Source organism: Pseudophryne corroboree, chromosome 1, assembly GCF_028390025.1.
Source record: "Pseudophryne corroboree isolate aPseCor3 chromosome 1, aPseCor3.hap2, whole genome shotgun sequence".
NCBI lineage: Eukaryota > Metazoa > Chordata > Amphibia > Anura > Myobatrachidae > Pseudophryne > Pseudophryne corroboree.
Genome location: NC_086444.1, coordinates 370238408 through 370246193, shown reverse-complemented (window position 1 = coordinate 370246193; position 7786 = coordinate 370238408).

The following is a 7786-nucleotide window of genomic DNA, read 5'->3' as shown; positions in this document are numbered from 1 at the left end:
GCCTTATAAAGCAGGTGCTGTCCACGCCCCACTCAGACCTCACAGACTGTGAGCACAAAAACCAGCACCGGATCCCCTGCCGTGCACAGAGCCTATAACCACTGCACAGCAAAAGACCCGAACCGGAGTATCAGCTGCGCTCAGGTTACTCCACTAGCACTTGTCTCCCGGTTGCCATGACGACGTGGCAGCACAGGGCAGGAGACCCTAACACAGAGGCATTGCCACTAGTGTTGTACAGCATCAGAACCACTCCCAGGTCACCACTTAACCTATCACCCTTTGAAGTTCTTTTTGGGCGACAACCTCACGTAATGATTGACCCCCAGGATGATTTGAAATGTAATAATGAAGTGACTGTGCAATATTTGGTTAGGATGAGCCAGCAGCTCAGAAATCAACAAATAAATCTAAAGCTGGTGATTCCTGACCTACCAAACAGTAATTGTCATGACATTGAACCTGGGGACTTTGTGATGATTCAAAATTTTCTACGCTCAGGTTGCTTCATTGAAAGGTGGGAAGGACCGTACCAAGTTTTATTGACCAGTACAACAGCACTAAAGGTCGGCGAAAGAGAGACTTGGGTCCACTCGTCCCATTGCAAGAAAGTTGCAGCCCCGGAGACAGCTCGTGATAAGGAGAAAGGTGAAGAGAACCTTGTATCGCTGGAGCAACTATTCCGGGAGAACTAAAAAGGCAAGACTGTTGAGCGGCACCCGAGCGTAGGGAGCGGAAAGAGCAAAGACGGTTGGTGCAGCCAGAGATGGTTAACAAAGATCAAGGAAGGTTGTCGCACCAGTTTTTCATTTTTCACCTCCCCACTACTTTCTCTTTGTTTTTCCCCCTCATCTTCCTATTTGTGTCCCTAACTAAATGGATCCATCCCAAGAGACTGTATTCTGGCTTTTTCTGGTGGTTTTGTTTTTGTGCAGGACAATTTGTTTTTGTGAGGGCCCCCGAGACGTTGAGCAAGGATCTGGAGTGAGTTCTGATGGAGAGTACGGGTTGGTAGGACCCCAGGATCAGCGTATCACTTTCGCCAAGGCTAGCATCAGAAAAAGGTCTGGTAGTCACGGAGCTCGGGGTCACTGTGAAGGGTTATTGTCTGTAGAGTACTGTATATGCAAGAAATGCGACAACATAGTCAGAGACGCGTGCATCCAGAAATGTCAGTCCATTTATAATATCCCCACGGACAGACATCCCCTGAGTGATTACCACTCATTAGTGGGTAAGGTCTTAAACCAAACAGAATGCTGGGTGTGCTCACATGTACCTCAAGGACAGAGTAAATCGGGATTAGTGCCACTTCCTTTAACGATAGATGAGTTACTTGAATTACGGGGGGGAAGACCGGTGGACAGGAAATTCAATATATCTAGACCCCCTAGCTTGAGGCTCCACCAGTTCCATGTAGATAAGTCACTAGTCTGTTTCAACGTGTCCAATTTCAGACAACCAGGAAATTGGGAAGTAACATGGAATAATCAGACAATGACCTTCTCACACAGAGCCGATAAAATCGCTATAGATTCTGAACTTGTGCGCAAGATAGCCACTAGTGGGAGGTATTTTCGATACAGGTACACACGTGGCAGCAAGACCATGTGGGCTGGGAAAGTACCGCAAGAATATTGTGCACATATTATCCAGCATGAAACTTGTATGGAACAGATGAGAGAAATAGGGACTGGTTTCTTCCATTATTATATAATAATAATTCAAAAAGCATGACTATCACTTCAATGGTTTTTTGATCAAATGTGCTCTTAGCCAACAGAAAAGCTTTAACAGCGGCTATACCCATATCATGTGGGATTGACGTGTAGAGATTCACTACATCCACACATACCAACCAACTGCCCAATGGAATAACTGGTAGATTCTTTAATTTGTTCAAAAAGGAGGTAGTATCCAAAAGGAAGGTACTCTCCTTTTTAATGAGCGGCTGTAACAAAGAATCTAATAATACCGCCACTGGCTGAAATAACGAACCACGGGCCGACACTATAGGCCTGCCCGGGGGGGGGGGGGGGGGGGGCGGGCGATAACCCCTTATGAATCTTTGGTATTGTATAAAATACCGGGGCAGGGGGTATGGTGGAAGTAGTATCTCCTTTATTTCTTCATTAAGAAAACCTGAATCCATCGCTTGTAAAAGAATAGAACATAACTGTTCCCGACAAGTCTTAGTAGGGTCACCAGATAATTTGCAATAAACCTGTGAGTCTGACAACTGTCTCATAATTTCTGTATGATAGTCCACAATGTCCTGGAGAACAATTGCACCTCCCTTATCAGCAGGTCTTATTATTAACTGCTTGTTACGTGACAGAGACCTGAGTGCTTGGCGTTCTATTACAGATAAATTTAGATGACTATTATGAGAAGATTTCATCTGTTGATGTATATCTGTGTCCAAAGTTCGAATAAAAGTTTTAATGGACGGGTTATTTGACATAGGGTCAAAAGTAGAAGGAGCCTGGAATTGTTTCAACCGCTGGGGGATCGTACTAGTTTCTGATGTAGTCTTCTTTGGATGACGTCAGCATTGGGCGACTTGTGGGCGGGTGTGTAGTCCCGGCCCCCACGCCAGTTTGCACATGGTGTTGTACGGGTATAAAGGTATGTGGTTTTTATGGTGTATATTTATCCTGACGAAAATGTGAAAAATACATTGAAACGTTGATAAGCAAGAAGCTTTCCGTGCCTTTCTTTCTGACATAGCTGAGTGCCGCGCCGCCGAGTTTCTACATGCATCCATCATTGCGAGGGCACCAGCGACAATTATATTGACCTAAAGGGAGTGCCAGACCTCGGAGCATATTACATTTGAGTAGACACCAACGGAAGTGAGTACTCAAGTCTGGGCACCCTAAACTATTAATTGATACAGCACTATGTCACTTTAGGATTTTTTGTCTGCAGCAGCTGGCAGCAGTTTGTTTTTAATCAAAGCACTGGACACTTTATTGGTGAATGCCATTGCTGAATTTGCACAGACAATTGTGGCACAGGACACTTTATTTATTGCTACTCGGATGAGTGTGTAAGGAGCAGGCACGTGAGTTATTCACAGCACGATAGCATGGCACAAACAGCTACTAACATGGAGGACATCTGTGATCAATTTCAGTATCCTATTGGTGATAGATTCACCTATACTGATTCAGAGATTGAAAATATTCTCTCTACCACCGGCATCAACGATGAGACTGAGGCTAGTACACCAGCCTTTTTATATCGGGACCTGTTGCGCCTTAAAAGAAGGGAAGTGGATTTCCATCTCCACTGTGTGTCATTAAGTGACTATTATAAAATCAAGAAGATCCCACGGGGGTTCCGTGTGCGGAATTGCCCGACAATAGGGAGACAGGATCCCGCTTTCTGCAAACGTTGGATAGCCATATTAAATCATTGCTCCTTTGATCTGATGATCTTAGTGATTGAACAATCCAATAAAGAATTGCAAGTCATTAAAGAAAAAATCAACACTTTTGAGACGATACATCTGCCGACTTTGACGACTGATACAAGTGTCGACTGGATTGAACGTCTTCAGCAGCAAGTGGCGATATATAAAAAAGAGTTATTAACCTTTAAAAGGGAAAAGCTAGTAAAAGTTGAAAATGACTATGAGAGACATGCTGTTTATCGGTGGCTAAGTGGCAATCCAATGCAGGACAACAAACGCCCGTTTTTTCGTCGGAATAAGCGACAATACTCTAAAGCCCACCCCTCTAGATTTGAGACTGATTCCTCACAAGAAATGGGAAGTTCTACGAGTGATTCAGAACAAATCGTAAGGAATGCCGACCCTTTAGGTACTCGCAGCGGCACGAAGCCCAAGAAAGCCGTTACCGCCGCAGGCGTAAATACACGAGACGGGGCCGACAAACCGAGAGGCAGAGGAAGGGTAGGACGACCACCTCTGTACAGAAAGACCTAGTATTTAACCTTTCGTCATACGAATTATCAGAGGGTGAGTACAGTCTCCTCAGTAAAGGACTTTCGTTTATTCCTACCACTGATTTTTGTCCACTTGAATGGAACATAGAAAAGTATGAATTAGCCAGGAAACTTAGACTTAGTGAACATTTTAAAGATGTGAAAACATCAGAAACTAGTACGATCCCCCAGCGGTTGAAACAATTCCAGGCTCCATCTACTTTTGACCCTATGTCAAATAACCCGTCCATTAAAACTTTTATTCGAACTTTGGACACAGATATACATCAACAGATGAAATCTTCTCATAATAGTCATCTAAATTTATCTGTAATAGAACGCCAAGCACTCAGGTCTCTGTCACTTAACAAGCAGTTAATAATAAGACCTGCTGATAAGGGAGGTGCAATTGTTCTCCAGGACATTGTGGACTATCATACAGAAATTATGAGACAGTTGTCAGACTCACAGGTTTATTGCAAATTATCTGGTGACCCTACTAAGACTTGTCGGGAACAGTTATGTTCTATTCTTTTACAAGCGATGGATTCAGGTTTTCTTAATGAAGAAATAAAGGAGATACTACTTCCACCATACCCCCTGACCCCGGTATTTTATACAATACCAAAGATTCATAAGGGGTTATCGCCCCCCCCCCCCCCCCAAGGCAGGCCTATAGCGTCGGCCCGTGGTTCGTTATTTCAGCCAGTGGCGGTATTATTAGATTCTTTGTTACAGCCGCTCATTAAAAAGGAGAGTACCTTCCTTTTGGATACTACCTCCTTTTTGAACAAATTAAGGAATCTACCAGTTATTCCATTGGGCAGTTGGTTGGTATGTGTGGATGTAGTGAATCTCTACACGTCAATCCCACATGATATGGATATAGCCGCTGTTAAAGCTTTTCTGTTGGCTAAGAGCACATTTGATCAAAAAACCATTGAAGTGATAGTCATGCTTTTTTAATTATTATTATATAATAATTTCTTTTTGTATAATAACGATTTTTATTTACAGGTAAAGGGGTGCGCAATGGGCAGTTCCATGGCCCCGGCGTATGCCAATATTTTTATGTTTTCTATTGAACATGCTATTTTCTTTACAGATATATTAGTTTCGTCTAAAATGTTATTATATACAAGGTTTATAGACGATATCTTTATTTTATGGCAGGATGACATTTCACTTCTAAATGATGTACTAAGTATACACAATGCTCATGAGAGTCCTATCAAATTTACTCATACATATAGCCAGCAGACTATAAGCTTCTTGGATGTGAATTTGTCCATTGTTAATGGCAAAGTGGTTACTAATCTATTTACTAAGGCTACAGATAGAAATAATTTGTTACAGGCCCAGAGTTGTCACCCGAAACCATTAATTAATGGTTTACCTTATTCGCAGATGATCCGGATTTACCGGATCAATAGCGATAGAACCACAGCTGAAAGGGAAATAGATATACTTATTGAAAAAATTTTGGCAAGAGGATATAAAAAAGAAATCTTAATGGAGTCCAAAAAGACTGTGATGTCCTTGGACCGTAACCAGTTGTTGTCTAATTCTTTGGTAAAAGTAAATTCCCCTTCCACTAGATTCCCGTGGGTAAATCAGTATCATTCATCTTCTTCCATTATTACCAAAACCGCCAAAAAATATTGGCCATTGGTACAAAGCGATGATTCCCTCAATATTAATCAACGTTCCCTTATGCCTTGTTACAAACGTGGACGCAATTTAAAGGACATATTAGTCAAGACCAACAGTAATTCTAAAAAGAACGATACTGTAGCCTCTTTTCTGGATAATAATAGGGTTGGATGTTTTCGATGCTCATGTGTCACCTGTCAATTTATGTTGACAGGTGATTCATTTCTCCACCCACATTCGGGAAAAGTTTATAAAATTAGGCATTACTTTAATTGCAACTCGACCTATGTGATTTATCAAATTTTATGCCCCTGCGGCCTTTGCTATATTGGCAAGACTACCTGTAAATTTAAGGTGCGCATGGGACAACATAGGGCAGCTATAAGGGCAGCCCTGTCTACCGGTAAAAGCGACCAACCGGTCGCTAGACATTTTTTAGAGAGGAAACATCAATTAAACACCTTACGTTATAGGATGATAGACACTGTTTTGGAGGATATTCGAGGTGGTAATAGGGGCCTTCAATTGCTGCGCCGCGAAGCGCAGTGGATCCATCGGTTAGATGTAGTGAGTCCCAGAGGCCTTAATGAAAATATATCTTATGCCTTTTTAAGGTAGTGTGGTTTAAAGTACAAATTTGTTTATGACTTTTCACTTATTATGTGTAAATATAATTGGAAGTTCTTTCGTTTAATTGCCTCTGCTTAGTAGATAGTGTGCTTGTAGGTTAATAGCAATAATTATGTAAGCTTGTGCGGGGTTTATGCAAAAGCATTCACAGACTTGTCCCGTGCTTTGTTTTTAGTTTCCATGGTGATAGTTTGAGCACAGCTGATTAGTCTTCTTTGGATGACGTCAGCATTGGGCGACTTGTGGGCGGGTGTGTAGTCCCGGCCCCCACGCCAGTTTGCACATGGTGTTGTACGGGTATAAAGGTATGTGGTTTTTATGGTGTATATTTATCCTGACGAAAATGTGAAAAATACATTGAAACGTTGATAAGCAAGAAGCTTTCCGTGCCTTTCTTTCTGACATAGCTGAGTGCCGCGCCGCCGAGTTTCTACATGCATCCATCATTGCGAGGGCACCAGCGACAATTATATTGACCTAAAGGGAGTGCCAGACCTCGGAGCATATTATATATATATATATATATATATATATATATGTACCGGGAGAGCTAGCAGCGCCACAGATGCAGTATCCAAAATGAAAAACAATAGTGCAAGGACAGTCGTAAAAAGATGGTGTTTTTATAAATAATTACTAAAAACCTGTCTGAAAAAGCACTCCCTGTGGGTTTGCAGGGCGTCAGCTGTTTACCTCAGGTAAATTAAGGTGCTGGTATAGGCACCTATAGATAAGGTTTGTAAAAAAGGGGGTGAGGTATTTGGAGCGACCAATGGTGCTTAAAAGAATTTGTAGTGGGACAGGGTTGTTTATATAAATTCCACCAATTTATTAGATTACAGCACTAGACAGAAAGGAGTATATGCAATTAAAACATTAAAAAGTTATTATTACTAGAAAAATGCACACATATAGGGAAAAAATATTTTTCAAAAGGATACAGAACATAAAATATGCCCAAGTAAAAAGATAGAAAATAGAAATAAAAATAAAAGCAAAGGAAAAACAAAAAAGAAATATATATAAAAAGTACATGCATATAAAAAATGTTTTTTGTTTTTTTTTAAATGTAAAAAAAAAATTTCTCTAAAAAATATTTTCAGAGGATCAATTGTAAAAGAGGAGTATAAATATCTTAACTTGTGGTAAGTGAGGTAGGATCAAGGCAGCATCCAACGCGTTTCGTCCTATCTGGACTTCATCAAGGGGTGATGAAGTCCAGATAGGAGGAAACGCGTTGGGTGCTGCCTTGATCCTACCTCACTTACCACAAGTTAAGATATTTATACTCCTCTTTTACAATTGATCCTCTGAAAATATTTTTTAGAGAAAAAAAATTTAAATTTTAAAAAAAAACAACAACATTTTTTATATGCAAGTACTTTTTATATATATTTCTTTTTTGTTTTTCCTCTGCTTTTATTTTTATTTCTATTTTCTATCTTTTTACTTGGGCATATTTTATGTTCTGTATCCTTTTGAAAAATATTTTTTTCCCTATATGTGTGCATTTTTCTAGTAATAATAACTTTTTAATGTTTTAATTGCATAT